Raw genomic sequence first — 16,797 nt, 5'->3', positions numbered from 1 at the left:
GAGGACGTTGAGACTGGCACGAATGTCGACAAAGGCTGCTGTTGGTAGTCCCTTGGTGAAGATGTCAGCAAATTGGGCGCTAGTTGGAACATGAAGAACGCGAACATCACCTAGAGCTACCTTTTCTCTAACAAAGTGGATATCTATCTCTATGTGTTTTGTACGTCGATGTTGTACAGGATTACAAGACATGTACACAGCAGAGATATTATCACAGTACACGACAATAGCTTGGTGAAGAGGCCGATGCAGCTCTTGTAGGAGTTGACGAAGCCACACTGTTTCGGCGACAGCATGTGCAACAGAGCGGTACTCGGCTTCAGCAGATGACCTGGAAACTGTTAGCTGTCTCTTTGACGACCATGAAATCAAGTTATCACCCAAGTAGACACAATAACCAGAAGTAGATCTACGAGTGTCTGGGCATCCAGCCCAGTCTGCATCAGAGTACGCGGTTAGGGATGTTGGTGCGGAGGGTGAAATAGAAAGACCATGATCGAGTGTTTGGCAATGATGGTGTTAAGAAAGGAGGTAGAGGAGGCAGTGAGCACAATATCATCGACATAGAGAAGCAGGTAAGCAGTATGAGACTGTGATTGTAGAATGAAGAGGGAAGAGTCCGAGCGAGAGGGAAGAAAACCTAGTGTTTGGATAAAAGTGGCAAAGCGATGAAACCAAGCACGAGGCGCCTATTTGAGTCTGTATAGCGATTTGTTCAATCGACAAACGTGATCAGGGAATGATGGGTTAACAAAACCAAGCGGCTGGCGACAGAAAACAGTCTCGGTGAGGGAACCGTGAAGAAAGGCGTTCTTTACATCTAATTGATGAATAGGCCAAGAAGAAGAGGTGACAAGACTAAGAACGACACGAATTGTACTTGGTTTAACCACCAGAGAGAACGTTTCATCATAGTCGATGCCAGCTTGTTGAGAGTCACCGCGACAAACCCACCTAGCCTTATAACGAGACAGTGAGCCATCAGAGTTAAACTTATGGAGAAAGACCCATTTCCCGGAGATAACATTGGCACCATGAGGACGGGGAACAAGAGACCAGGTGTCGTTAAGAAGAAGAGCATCATACTCTTCCTTCATGGCGTGGAGCCAGTTTGGGTCGAGAAGAGCGGTTTTATAAGAAGAAGGGAGTGGAGAAAGCGGAGTGGAGGAGGCAGTGAGGTTGAGGCGTTGGACGGGGAGACCAAAACCTGCATTGCTGCGAGTTCGCATGGTGTGATCGTTTGTAGGAATAGGAACAGGAACAGCTGTCTTAGGCAATGGGCGCGGGGGAAGGGAAGGCGAGGAACGAGAACACGAGTCCTGCGGTGTGTGTGGAGAAGCGGCTGAGGATGCATGCATGGGAGGGGAAGATGAATGCGGTGTGATTGGTGGGGTGGTAGATGCATGGGTTGGGATTGGTGGGGTGGGAGATGCATGGGGTGGGGTGGATGGTGTAGTGGCGGGCCCCGAGGAGGCGGCGGATGGGGCATGCAGCAGTGTCGATGGTGTAGTGGCGGGCCCGGGAGAATCAGCAGTGGAATTGGCTGCAGAAGAATCAACGTCGGGTTCGGTGCAATGATTGTGGGACAGGGAGGGTGCGGATCCCGGAGAAGATGTGCGACCAGGGGAATCTGGCAGGGGGTTGCGGATTGGCTGTGAGGAGACCACGTGAACAGGGCCATGCAGGCCATGCACGTCGATCGGAGGGGAGCTATGGCTGGTCGTTTTGGTGGCGGAAAGTGGGGCGGAAAAATCTGGCGAGGAGTGTAAGGCGAAGGGAAAGACTGCTTCATCGAAGGTAACATGTCGAGAGAAGAGAACACGACCGGTCTGCGGGTCAAAGCAACGGTAGCCTTTGTGAGACTCTGAGTGTCCAAGGAAGACACAAGGTAAGGAGCGAGGAGAAAGTTTGTGTGGTGTTGTGGCGCTGAGGTTTGGGAAGCAAAGACAGCCAAAAGTGCGAAGGCTATCATATGGAGGTGATGCAAGGAAAAGAGATTCGTAGGGGGAAATTTTAGGACAGGTGGTAGTGGGACGAATGTTAAGAAGATAGGTAGCGTGTCGGAGTGCTTCGACCCAAAATTTGGGTGGCATAGATGGTTGGATGAGGAGAGTGCGAAGAATGTTATTGATGGTGCGTAGCGAGCGCTCGGCTTTCCCGTTTTGCGAGGATGGCGGAGAAAGAACTCGCGATTGCGAGTATTGTCAAATTCGCGTCCGTTGTCACATTGTAAAAAGCGGATGGGAAGAGAGAAGTGGGTATAGACATAATTTTGAAAGTTAACGAAGAGACCATGAACTTCGGATTTGTTGCGAATAGGAAAAGACCATATATAGTGAGAATAGTCATCGACAAGTACAAGATAGTATTTGAAACCAGAAACACAAGGTATAGGAGAGGTCCATAGGTCACAATGCAACAACTCAAAGGGAAAAGTACTACTACTGGTAGATGTGCCAAAGGGCAAGCGAACATGTTTGCCCATTTGGCATGCTGAACACAAAGTGCTATCATGAGAAGCTCGATCATGCGGAAGCTGAAATTCTTGAAGAAGCTTGGACGTGGTACTGGCATTAGGGTGACCAAGGCGGCGATGCCAGAGGGACACGGAAGCGTGCATAGCGTGAGGCGTCGAAGAAGGTACGTCGCTGATGGTGTAGAGGTCGCCGGAGCTATTGTACCGAGCTATCACCGCCTTGCTGTGGAGATCCTTCACAGACAGACCAAAGGGATCAAACTCCACAGAAACATGGTTATCGATTGTAAAACGATGAACAGAAATCAAATTTTTGATAAGAGCAGGGGCTACCAGAACCTCGCGAAGAAGAAGCGGTGATCGAGAAGAGGGAAGAGTGGCTGAACCAACACAAGAGACGGGAACAGTAGAGCCATCACCGATTGTGATGGATGGAAATAGAATAGGTGGATGGAGAGAAGAAAGCGTGCTACTAGATGCAGACATATGCGTAGATGCACCAGAATCAAAGACCCATTCTGTACCTGTGTCCTGAGTGGTAAGCGAGTTCAGAGCCGCAATGAGAGCAGCCTGATCCCAGGTCGGCGGAGCTGAAGGCAAAGTAAAGGCAGCCGGGTGGTACGTCGAGGAAGAAGGCTGCGCCGAGGGACCGCCCATCTCCCAGCTCGGAACTGGAGGAACACCATAGGGATACATGGACGACGCCGTTGGTGCAGGAGTAGACTGGTACAGGGGCGCGTAGGCGGTGTAGGCGTGCGGCGGCGGCCGGGACCCGAGGAGGCCAGGAGCGCCGACAGAGGGGCGCATGCCGGGCGCCCAGGCTCCACTGTAGGCGAGCGGCGCACCGTACGGGGATGGCGCAGCCCAAGGCATCGGCCAGGCTTGGACGAGCCCAGTCCACGGATCAGCTGTGGGGCGCCATGTGGAAGAGACCGGCGAGGATGACGCCGCAGGCGGCAGAGGTGGGGAAGAAGCCGCGGGCGCCGACGAACTCGACGCCGAGGAAGAAGAGCCCTGCTTCGGTGGACGGTAAATTGGGTTCTTACCCTTGTAGTTGGGGCTGGGGCGCTGTCGGTGTCAAAACCGGCGGATCTCGGGTAGGGGGTCCCGAACTGTGCGTCTAGGCGGATGGTAACAGGAGACAAGGGACACGATGTTTTTACCCAGGTTCGGGCCCTCTCGATGGAGGTAAAACCCTACTCCTGCTTGATTGATATTGATGATATGGGTAGTACAAGAGTGGATCTACCACGAGATCAAGGAGGCTAAACCCTAGAAGCTAGCCTATGGTATGATTGTTGTAATGGTCGTGTGTCCTACGGACTAAAACCCTCCGGTTTATATAGACACCGGAGAGGGCTAGGGTTACACAGAGTCGGTTACAATGGTAGGAGATCTACATATCCGTATCGCCAAGCTTGCCTTCCACGCCAAGGAAAGTCCCATCCGGACACGGGACGAAGTCTTCAATCTTGTATCTTCATAGTCTTGGAGTCCGGCCGATGATGATAGTCCGGCTATCCGGACACCCCCTAGTCCAGGACTCCCTCAGCAGCCCCCGAACCAGGCTTCAATGACGACAAGTCCAGCGTATATATAGTCTTTGGTGTTGCAAGGCGGGTTCTCCTCCAAATTCCATCTCCTTGCTGAATAGTGTCCGGCTTCCTTATGAACGTTGCGCTCCTCGGCTTCCGCGCCCAATAATGTCCCTCTTCCATGCGTCGTACGAATGCGAAAAGCCAGGGTATCTTTTATGTTTTACCCCCTAGCTGCGCAAATAATCTGCCTATAAGAGAGATAAGAATCCAGATCCAAATCACACCATCCTCCCTCCGTGAGTACTCATCGGAGCGCTTCTGACCTAAAACCCATTCCATCATGGACCATCGACGCGGCTCCTCCTCTCGCGCTCCTAGCCCTCCGCCAGGAGATTGGAGGAGATGTTCGGTTCCGCACAACGAGCTGGTGAAGCTTCAAGCGGAGGGATATCTTCCTCCGGCCTTCATAGTCCCGGTTCGAGCCGGGCTGGCCACCTACAAAGGTGGGAAGCAAGCGGAGGCCACCCCTAGCCCCTCTAAAGGAGAGCGGGTGTGTTTCGTCCCTTATCTAATAAGGGGGCTTGGATTTCCCATACATTCGTTCCTCCGCGGGCTTCTGGAGTTCTACGGACTCCAGCTCCATCACCTCATGCCCGCCTCTATTCTGCACATCGCGGGTTTAGTAGCTCTTTGCGAGCTATTCCTGGGCATCGAGCCCCATTTTGCGCTGTGGAAGAGGCTATTCTGCCTCGTACCCCGTTCTCATGAGGGGTCAATATATCAAGTGGGTGGCGCCGAAATATGGCGCATCGCCGGGACCGGATATCCACCCGGAACCCCAAAGAAGGCGTCCGAAGACTGGCCTTCGGAATGGTTCTATGTAGAAGACGCCCCACTGCCGGACCGAGTTCGGATCGGCCTCCTGGAATTCAGCAAGGCTCCCCTGAAGAAGCGCCTAAGTTTGCGCCCGCGGAGCCCTCAACTGGAGGAAGACAAGGGCGTCCATTATTTGATGGGCCGGATAAGGTTGCTGGCCCATTCCGGATTGACCATGATCGGAGTCATGGCCACGTGCATAATGCGGGGGGTGCAGCCGCTGCAATACAGGGGCCACCCCATGTGGGATTTCAACGGGGAAAATGATGCCACCCGTCATGGCCGCAAAGGGCCGGAATCGGCCGAAGATCTGGTGAAGATTCTGTCCGGCCTGTACAAGGGGGAGAAGGAGGACTTCCTCCAGACGAGCCCATTGAATGGGTTCTCCATGAATAACCCTCGGCGCTGGGTAAGCGGACATTTTATTTACCCGACCCATGCCTTCGAAGTTTAAGCACCTTACTTTATGATTTCGACGCAGGAGCTGCGTCGGGATGTGGAGGGCATACATAGTCCGGCTCCACAACCCGAGGATCCAGGAAGATCCCTTGATCCAACCTCCGAAGAGGATCCAGACATAAAGGTGGAGCTAATCGACGGGGTGTTCCACCAACTTAGCATGGACAATGCTCTAGTCTCCATTACGGCTGACTACCCCGGTTTGTTACCGGCTTCCCAGGTACTTATGACCGAAGTCCTGACACCATTATTTTATCCTTGCGCATTCCTGACCACTGTATACAATGGTGTCTTGCAGGAGTCGCCTTCAGGGCGGGAAGCCGAACCCGCGGCGGCTGACGAACAAGGGTCAGTTCGACCCCGCAGGCGGAAGAGAGGTGCGGTGCGAATCGAAACGTCACCGCAATGGTATAACTCGCGACCGTTATTTAGGAAAAGATTCCTAGGGGTGTATTAATGCTCATGACTTTTTCAGGAGAAAGAGCGCTCGCCGGACTGTGTCCGGCAAGGTTGCCACCCCGGCCTCCGCCAGCCAGGCTCCACCGCCTGGTCCGGAGGGGGAGGCGAGCGCAAGGCGCAAGCCGGATACTCCTCCAACGGAGGATGCCGACAAGTTGTCCGCCACCAGGTCTGAGGTGGAGAGCGCCATGAACCATAGGCACCGCCGGACAGTTTTTCATGACGCGTGTCTCTCCCCTGAGGCGTTGAATGCCTTTAACGCGGGAGACACGCACCTCCGTGCTGCTCAAGATGGTTTGACCAGAGCCACGGAGCAGTATGTAAAAGACATACGGGTAAGGGATTATAATAGCGGTATAGGCCAGTAGCCCCCGAGACTTAAAGTAGTTGAAATAACTGATTTAAGGATCTCTTAATGTGCAGGATCTTACAGAGAAGAATACCCAATTGTCCCAGGAGCTACAAGAGTGCAAGGCCCAACTTGAGGCCGCACTCGCTGCCGCAGGAGGAGACACAGAGACCCCTCCTGGTAACACATTATTTCAAAAACATAAGCGGTGTACGACGTGCGTGTAAATCTGACAATGATATTGCAGATGTTGCCGGACTGGATCCGGACAAGCAACACCTACTACGCCAGCTGAAGGCCGGCGAGAGGGTGCTTATGAAGGTACAGCAGGAGAGGAACAAACTCCAGGATGCCCACACCCAGCTTGGGGAAGAGATGAAAGGTGTTCAGGCCGAGCTGTCTGGCTCCGTGAAGGAGAATCAGCGGCTTCATCGCGGCATCTATGGTAAGTGCTTGAGCGAATTCTTTTGAAAAGAAGAGTTCGGCGAGGAAGCCTATTGACAGAAATATGTCTGTAGGTGCGCTCACAGGTCGCCCTGCAGAGGAAATGCCCGTTTCGACGGGTGACCAACTTCCCGAGCTGGTGCAACTGCTCGAACGTGTTCGGCAAGCGATGAGTGGCGTCGTCCAGGCCCTATGGCCATCCGTTTCCCTACCCGAGGGCCTTGGAGAGCTTGCGGAGAAGCTTCAGGGAGCACGGCAGCGCTTCCGCTTATGGAAGATATCAGCCTGCCGGCAAGGTGCCAGGGAGGCCTGGGCCATGGTGAAGACGCGGTACAAGAAGGCGGATCCAAACCACATGGCCGAAGTCGGACCTGTGGGGCCCGATGGGAAGGAGATCCCTGTGAGCTTAGTGTACGGCCAAGTAGAGTTGGCCGCTAAGTATTCCCAACGGGACTGTAAATTATACAGCCTGTTAGACGGGATTGAGGAGGAGTACAGTCAGTCAATTTGACGATGTATTTAAAATGACATGTAAAATGCCTTCTAGCCGGATTGTAGATCGTTTGTCTTTGCCGACCTTTTCGCTTCGACCTCGGGACCCTAGAGTCCGGAGTGTGTCCGAATACCTTCTCGGTTATGTCAAAAGCGGGGCATGCATGGAGACCAGGCGTAGGGGTCATTAGTGCTTTATCAGACAAGTGTCCAACTAGTTATGTTATATTACATGGTTAGTAAGAAACATCTTCCAGGGAGAATAGTTCCGTTAAGGGTTCCTTTCCCTGGGAGGCATGCCCTAAAGTGCATGTCCGGACTGCGAAAAAAGCAAGAAAACATCTGGGGGCAGATAAAAATATGTAAAAGATCATCTTTCGAGTCACCGACCGAATATTCCCTTAAGAACGCTAGCTTTCGGCTTCATCCAGTCTGAGGTACACATCCGGCTGACCCGGCAGTAACAATCGCAGAGGTGCTCCCTTTACCTCCTAGCCGAACAATCGGGAACGTAGGGGTAAGCACAGGAGCCAGGCAACCCAGCTTGGTCAAAACTTAAGTCGTATCGATGCATATAATGGTGAATAAAAGGTACATGTGGAAGTTTGACACATGTGCTGGGCATGAAGCCCGTATAAGTAAGCTTCTGGTAAAGAAGCCCCCAGGTATAATGAGTGCGGATAGCACATCAAGTGTGTGCGCGTAATGCGCAAATATGCCCTCAAGGGCTTTTTTAAAAAAAGGTGGGAGAAGGGAGAGAAACAAAGGACGGCTGAATTATGAAAATGTGGGGGAAGAAGACGAACTCTTAGTCCGGCGCTAGGCGTAGAATCTTCGGAGGCGGGCTGCGTTCCATGGGTTCGGCTCGAGTCGGTTATCTGATGCATTCCGCAGACGGTATGCTCCGCCGGTCAGGACTTGGTCGATAATGAAGGGACCTTCCCATTTGGGCTTGAGCTTGTCCTTTTTCTTGTCCGGCAGGCGTAGAACTAGTTCGCCAACATTGTAGGTTTTAGCCCGTACTTCTCTACTTTGATATCTTCGAGCCTGCTGCTGATAGAATGCGGAACGAGCCTTTGCCATGTCGCGTTCTTCCTCCAATGTGTCCAAGCTGTCCTGCCGATCCAACTTGGCTTCTCTTTCTTCGTACATGCGCACTCGAGGTGAGTCATGAATTATGTCGCAGGGCAAAATTGCCTCTGCGCCGTATACCATGAAGAATGGTGTGCATCCGGTAGTACGGTTCGACGTGGTCCGCAGCCCCCAGAGTACGGTGTCGAGCTCCTCTACCCAGTGCGTGTTAGATTCCGTAAGGGACCGCACTAGTCTGGGCTTGATGCCGCTCATTATCAGACCATTTGCTCGCTCAACTTGACCGTTGGTTTGAGGGTGATAGACTGAAGCGTAATCGAGCTTGATGCCCATATTTTTGCACCAGAGTTTGACCTCATCAGCCATGAAGTTCGTGCCGTTATCGGTGATGATGCTATGGGGGACGCCATAACGGTGTACTACCCCGGATATGAAGTCTATCACTGGTACGGACTCTGCCGTTTTAACTGGCTTGGCCTCTATCCATTTGGTGAATTTGTCCACCATGACCAATAGGTACCTTTGCTTGTGGGTTCCCCCTTTAAGGGGTCCAACCATGTCAAGCCCCCAGACCGCGAACGGCCAGGTAATGGGTATAGTTTTGAGGGCGGTAGGTGGCATATGGCTCTGATTAGCAAAGAGCTGACAACCAACGCATCTTTGGACTAAGTCCTAAGCATCTGCCCGGGCCGTCGGCCAATAAAATCCTGTACGGAATGCCTTGCCTACAAGGGCCCGGGCTGCGGCGTGGTGTCTGCCTAGTCCGGCATGAATTTCAGCCAGAAGGTTTCGCCCTTCCTCTTCGGAGATACACCTTTGAAGGACTCCGGTTGTGCTTTTCTTATAAAGTTCTCCCTCGTGGACCTTGTAGGCTTTAGATCGCCGAACTATGCAGCGGGCCTCATTTTGGTCCTCGGGAAGTTCCTGCCTAATTAAGTAGGCTAGGAATGGTTCTGTCCACGGGGCGATTACTGCCATTATTTCGTGGGCTGAAGGTGTTATTTCATCGGTTGAGCCGCCGATTATGTCAGATTGTTCTGTGTTGGGTAGTGCGGCTGCTTCCGGGTTGTTATTTCCGGACTCCTCTTCCCATAGTACGGATGGCTTAAAGAGCCGTTCCAGGAAGATGTTTGGAGGGACAGCGTCGCGTTTCGCGCCGATGCGTGCCAATACGTCAGCTGCTTGGTTATTATCTCGGGCTACGTGGTGGAATTCGAGTCCTTCGAACCGAGCTGACATTTTTAGGACAGTGTTACGATAGGCTGCCATTTTCGGATCCTTGGCGTCAAAGTCTCCATTTACTTGGGATATTGCAAGGTTTGAATCCCCGCGCACCTCTAGGCGTTGAATTAATGCCCATGGAGATTGCCATCCGGAGGCCATGTAGGAGGGCCTCGTATTCGGCTGCATTGTTGGAGTCCGTGTACATTATCTGAAGTACATATTGGATTGTATCCCCGGTTGGGGACGTCACTACGACGCCAGCCCCCAAGCCGGCCAACATTTTGGATCCGTCGAAATGCATAATCCAATTGGAGTATGCGCCGTACTCTTTAGGGAGTTCGGCTTCAGTCCATTCGGCGACAAAGTCGGCCAAGACTTGCGACTTTATAGCTCGCCGAGGTTTGTAAGTTATATCAAATGGTAAGAGCTCAATGGCCCATTTTGCGATCCTGCCCGTCGCGTCACGGTTGTTTAATGTCGTTGAGGGCACTTCGGAGGCCACTGTTATCGAACACTCTTGAAAGTAGTGTCGGAGCTTCCGGGATGCCATGAACACCGCGTACGCTATCTTTTGATAATGCGGGTACCGGGACTTGCAGGGAGTTAAGACAGTGGGTACGTAGTACACTGGTTTTTGAAGAGGGAATTTATGCCCTTCTGTTTCTCGTTCGACGACAAGCACGGCGCTTACAACTTGATGTGTTGCCGCGATATATAACAACATTGGTTCGCCCAGGTTAGGCGCAGCCAGGACCGGATTTGTTGCTAATATGGCTTTTATTTCTTCGAGTCCGGCAGTGGCAGCATCCGTCCACTTGAAGTGTTCGGTGCGCCTGAGGAGGCGATAGAGGGGCAATGCCTTTTCTCCCAAACAGGAGATGAAGCGGCTTAGAGCCGCCACGCATCCAGTCAATTTTTGTATTTGTTTGAGGTCTTTTGGAATATCCAGCTGTGACAGAGCTCGGATCTTGGCTGGGTTTGCTTCAATTCCTCTACTGGATACGATGAAGCCCAGGAGCTTTCCGGCTGGTACGCCGAAAACACATTTTTCCGGATTTAGCTTGATGTCATATGCACGGAGGTTGTCGAATGTGAGCCTCAAATCGTCTACTAGGGTTTCGACGTGTTTGGTTTTGACGACTACATCGTCAACGTATGCCTCTACTGTTTTGCCGATCTGGGTAGCCAGACATGTCTGAATCATGCGCTGATATGTTGCGCCGGCGTTTTTGAGTCCGAAGGGCATCGTGTTGAAGCAGAATGGTCCATATGGAGTAATGAATGCCGTTGCGGCTTGGTCTGCCTCCGCCATCTTAATTTGATGGTAGTCGGAGTATGCGTCAAGGAAGCACAATGAATCGTGCCCTGCAGTAGCATCGATTATTTGGTCGATGCGGGGAAGGGGGAAGGCATCCTTTGGGCAGGCCTTGTTGAGGTCTTTAAAATCGACACATAGGCGCCGGGATTTATCCTTCTTTGGTACCATTACCAGGTTTGCTAGCCAGTCCGGATGTTTGATGTCTCTGATGAATCCGGCTTCCAGTAGTTTGGCTAGCTCTTCCCCCATTGCCTGTCTTTTGGGCTCAGAAAATCGCCGAAGAGCCTGTTTTACTGGCTTGAATCCTTTTAGGACGTTTAGGCTGTGTTCTGCCAATCTGCGTGGGATTCCTGGCATATCTGAAGGGTGCCAGGCAAAGATGTCCCAATTTTCCCGAAGGAATTCTCGTAGTGCGGTGTCTACATCAGGGTTCAACTGTGCCCCGATGGAGGCCGTCTTTGTTGGGTCCGTTGGATGGACCTGGAATTTGACTATTTTGTCAACTGGTTTAAAGGAGGTCGACTTGGATCTCTTATCGAGTATCACATCATCCCTATTCACCGTAGAGCGCAGCGCAGTGAGTTCCTCTGCAGCTAGGGCTTCGGATAGTGCCTCCAGGGCTAATGCGGCTGTCTTGTTTTCGGCGCGGAGTGCTGTGTCCGGATCACTAACGAGAGCGATTATTCTGCCAGGCCCGGGCATCTTAAGCTCATGTACCCGTAATGGGGTATGGCTTGAAAAATTGTGAATGCCTCCCGTCCTAATATAGCGTGGTATCCGCTGCTGAACGGGGCCACTTGGAACGTGACCTCTTCGAACCTGTAATTGTCTGGCGAGCCGAACACCACATCAAGTTTGATTTTTCCAGTGCAGCGCGCTTCCCGACTAGGGATTATTCCTCTAAAGGTTGTGCTGCTTCGCTCAATGCGGCTCCAGTCTATTTCCATTTTTTGAAGAGTTTCCTCGTAGATGAGGTTTAATCCGCTGCCGCCATCCATGAGTACCTTGGTAAGGCGAAAGCCGTCCACTATTGGACTGAGGACCAATGCGACTGGTGCTCGGGCTGTTCGGAATTTAGGTTCGTCGCTGGCGTTGAAGGTGATGGTCGTGTCGCTCCATGGATTTGTTGTTGCTACTTGGTAGACTTCAGCGAGGCTGCAGATTGTTCGTTTCCGCATATTATTTGATGCAAAGGTCTCGAAGACTGTTGACACCGTACTGGTATTGTTGGAGTGGCTCTCCGGGGCTAGAAGCTCTTCGCCACTTTTGGCCACCTGCCGCAATATCCAGCATGCTCGAAGGCTATGTGTTGGAGTGGCGCCTTCTGTACTGTGAATTTTACAGGGTCCACTGAGCCAACCCTCCAGTACGGTTCCGTGCCCTTTATGGGGTTTTTGCTTTTTGGTTTTTGTACCTGGTGCCTGAGTGTGATGCACCCTTTTGTTTCGGACTAGGGTTGTATTCGGGGCCGGATTGTCCCAAAACTTAGTTTCGGTTTTCCGGAAACTCTCCATCGCATAGTACTTTCGTACTATGGATGCCAGATCGGCGAAGCGTGTAATTTCGCGAAGACTGACGGCGTTCAAGATTCCCTCGTCCGTGCAATTATTGCAGAAAATTGAAATTGCATTTTCCTCACGGCAGTCCTTTATCCTATCCATAACCAGGAGGAATCTGGCCCAGTAATGATGTACTGTTTCGGCGGGCTCTTGCCGGATTTGAGATAGATCGCATATGTCTGGGTGGGTGGGTGGAATTAAGTCCGGAGCCCTACCCATCTCGAGGCTCAAGGGCCGGAAAGTTTCCGAATTTGGAAGCTTGGATTGCTGGACGTTGTCCAACAAGTCCGGTCTGATGCCTGACTTTAGGTTCAGTGCTCGATCGAAGTCCGTCCCTCCGCGGGAATCCGGCATGGAGGGTTCGGGAGTTCGGACATGACTAGTTTTCAATATAGGAGAAGAGTCGCCGCGTCGTTCCTCTACCACCGCAACGTGGTGGGTAACCTGGGGAGAGTTAATCTCTCTCAGATCGGTTTTAAGCCCAATCTGATTGTATTCTGTAGCGACTCCCAGGGCGGCGATGCGATCCAAGAGCTCATTTACGGACGAGAGCTCTATTGGATCCAGCTGCTCGGCGAATTCCGAGTTGACGTGAAGATTGCTTTTGATGACCCGAGAGGTCGTCGTTGAAGCGGTGGCCGAACAGGCGGCCATAAGAAAACCACCTAGCCGGATAGTTTGGCCGGCGGCCAAAGCTCCTTTGGCGATGGTTCCGTCTTTAAAGACGGGAAGAGGCATCCTTCTTGATCGCGACAGCACAGAGGAACTCTCAATGAAAGCACCAATGTCGGTGTCAAAACCGGCGGATCTCGGGTAGGGGGTCCCGAACTGTGCGTCTAGGCGGATGGTAACAGGAGACAAGGGACACGATGTTTTTACCCAGGTTCGGGCCCTCTCGATGGAGGTAAAACCCTACTCCTGCTTGATTGATATTGATGATATGGGTAGTACAAGAGTGGATCTACCATGAGATCAAGGAGGCTAAACCCTAGAAGCTAGCCTATGGTATGATTGTTGTAATGGTTGTGTGTCCTACGGACTAAAACCCTCCAGTTTATATAGACACCGGAGAGGGCTAGGGTTACACAGAGTCGGTTACAATGGTAGGAGATCTACATATCCGTATCGCCAAGCTTGCCTTCCACGCCAAGGAAAGTCCCATCCGGACACGGGACGAAGTCTTCAATCTTGTATCTTCATAGTCTTGGAGTCCGGCCGATGATGATAGTCCGGCTATTCGGACACCCCCTAGTCCAGGACTTCCTCAGGCGCCATCCTGGCGGCGGTTGCGTGGCAGGCGGCACGGACGAAGGAGCCACTGGTGGTGGGGCGGAGCGCGCCGTGGTGTGGAAGAGGCGCGGGGCACCAGTCTTGCGGGCCTGAGTCTGCTCCTCGAGCTGCAGCATCGAACGGGCCTTGGACAGGGTCGGCAGAGGTCGGAGAAGCGGAATCAGGGACGCCTGTTGGGCGAACCGCTCGTCCAGGCCACCCATGAGGGCGTGAAGAAGAGCACGATCGGCAACCGTTTCTCCAAGCTCGCGGAGTTCGTCGCCGATAGCCTTGATCTGCTGGCAGAAGACGCCGACGGGGCGATCACCCTGGGTGACCGTGCGCAGCTCTGTGTTGAGGGCAGACATGCGAGCGTCCCGATTGTCTTGAAAAAGATGACGGAGCTCCACCCAGATATCGCGCACTGTCGCGCCGTCCTTGACGACGAGGTTGAAGAGCTCGGTGGAGATGCGCGTGTAGAGCCATTGGATGATGGCGAGATCATCTTTGAGCCAACGTGGATTGTGAGGCTCCGGAGGTGAGTATCGGAGAGATGATGGAGGAGAGAGCAGCGGCCAAGGTGGATCTCGAACAGATGGCGCCAGTGATAGTAGTTCCGGCGGTGAAGGTCGAGAACAATGGGGATGAAGGGGGTCACGTCGGTGATGGTGTCGCTAAAGGAGAGGGAGGGGATGGTGAGGGTAGTAGTGGTCGCCGGGCTGGTTTGATTGCAGGCGGCGGGCTGGGAAGGATTGCCGGCGCCGGGGTTGGCCATGGCGCTGGCGTTTAGGAGAGGATCGTGGGGGTAAGTGATACCATGAAAACTAACAGAGTACTTTCCTTAATTCATTCAGAGTACAAGGCAGGGTACATATAGGAGGGCCACGCCCAACGTAACGGAGAACGTGCGCCTAGTCGTGCGCAGATCGTGGGGAGACTTGATGGACCGAGTCTCCTGTCTAACAATATTGCTAAATACTATGAAGTAAGTCAGTATTGAGAGCACCATAGGTGATCTCTCGGGGAAAAAAAGCCTTGATAAAAAGGCAAAATCAGTTCTTCAGTTCAAGAAATTACTCAGTAGATTAGTAAGGCAAGCAGATTAGTAAGTAGTACTAAGTATACTGTGAAGACCAGCTCACTCAAAGGTTGAACAAAAAAGAACTTATGGAAGAGGCAAAGGTTGTACTAAGTATACTGTAAAGAGCAAAATAATTCTTCAGTTCAAGAAACATCATGTAGCATAGTTTGCACATATTTCAACGCACATCAAAAGAGCCTGATAACTTTAGAATCAACATGGACAACAGTCACTTTCTTCAACATGGAAGGGTGTCAAAACATGTATAGATTGCACGAAACCGCAAAATAGTGAGAGCTTATTGATCATAACTTTATTTGCATCAACAAAGATGCTAGTAGGCTCATACTGGATCCCATTCGTACGCATTGCAGCTCTAGAGGAATACAAACGTCTAGAGATTAGGAAGCACCAGCTCACTCAACAACTTTAGATGAAAGACAACATAAATGACTACATACTATTCTAGTGTCTGAAAGAAAGTGTGTGGAACAAGAGTTTGCTTCAGCTGCAATTGACCAGCAATGACTTTGTCGTGATGAAAACTGCCGACCAACTTACCTTCCATGTCAACCTGAAGCAGCCATCCAGCAAACTGGACTAGCACGAGCAACTCACCATCCCCATGTATGACCACCGCATACAAGGAATCATCATCTCCACACAATAACTTGATCTCGATAACCGGCAATTCAATCTTGCACTTGAAGGTCCAGACCTCATTTTCATAGTCCTTCAACACCCAGATATCGACAATAGCCGCATCATCATTGCAACTGAACATGCCGAGCGTGCCGTCCATGTCAAACAGGTCATTGTAGAGAGGACAGTCTGGAGCAACTTGAAGAACCGGAGCCTGCATATGCCGAAACGACTCGGTTGCGATGTCGAATACCAGTACCATGTCGCCTCCATTCTCACGTTGCTCTAGGTACCAATGCATGTTGCCACGTAACAAGACGACTGCCCCATGGCCACAGCGTGAAAGCACTTGTTCCGCCTCCGGCGGGTACCCGATGTTCCTTGATGGCTGGACGGAACCCAATTCGAAGATGCAGCAACCACCATCACGGACATATATTTCCTCATTTTCACCCTCAATTTCTTCCTCGTTTTTATCGTACATCAGTATCCGGTACTCGCCCGTGGGGTGGTGCCGGTACATTCCCAAGGGCATCATGAGGTCACAAGGCACCGGCAGGGGAGCGCACTGATGAGTGGCCGGGTTGCAGATGGAGAAGCAGGCGCCCTCCGTCTCATAGGAAAGGAGGAGGAGGCCGTCGCAGGAGGCCACCACGCTGCAGTCCCTCTCATCAAGCTGGGTGAAGTGTTCGAGCTGGGCGTCGGCGGCGGCCGGGTGGCCGAAGACAATGATGTCTCGGTAGTATTCGCCGCTGCCGTCATCGTGACCGGAGGCGACGAGGAGGGTGGGCTGGCGAGCGTGGTGGGTGAGGAGGAAATCGCGGGTGGAGGTGATGCGGCGCCAGGAAGGATGGACGGCGCGGCTGCGGAGAAGGGCTTTGGGCGGCAGGCGGACGAGGATCTCCCAGATAACGATGTCATCCGGGAGGCCAGGTAGGAGAGGCGTCGCTCCTGCGCTAGTGGCATCCGCCATGGTCGCCGGCCTGGCTGTGGCTGGGAGGCTGCCGATCGCCGTCCGGGAGCAAAGATAAGAAGACGGAGTAGGTGATGGACTGATGGACAGTCCTAGTAATCAGGAACTAACGGACTTGACCTGACTCTATCCAATCCGACCGGGTCGTTCGGATCGAACGGAACGACCGGCTCCATCCAATGACACGTGCGTCCGCGAATCTCAAATCAGCCACTCCACATCTTCTTCCCCAACAGGCCATTATCTGTTCCTGTGCTGCAGCGCCGCCGTACAGGCATGTAGGCGTGAGTCGGCAGCGGCGGGAGGCTCGCCGGCGACATCGTGGAGTTGATGCTCACCTATTTCGTGCTGCCTTCTTGCACTCGGCAAGTCCATGGAAAAGTTGGTCAATTCCTGCCGCTCATGCTCCTTTTCTCGGCGATTTCCCCCCTTGCTCTCGCCGTAAATGAACGCGGGCGGCGGCGGCATGCGGCAGCCTTCGCGGGGAACCGTCGCTGGCACTGCGTTGTCCAGTAGAGAGTACTGTTGCGGCTGTGATGGCATCTC

Source organism: Triticum dicoccoides, unplaced genomic scaffold (assembly GCF_002162155.2).
Source record: "Triticum dicoccoides isolate Atlit2015 ecotype Zavitan unplaced genomic scaffold, WEW_v2.0 scaffold3843, whole genome shotgun sequence".
NCBI classification, from domain to species: Eukaryota; Viridiplantae; Streptophyta; class Magnoliopsida; order Poales; family Poaceae; genus Triticum; species Triticum dicoccoides.
The sequence above is the reverse complement of the archived record's forward strand: the minus strand, read 5'-3'. Positions refer to the sequence as shown.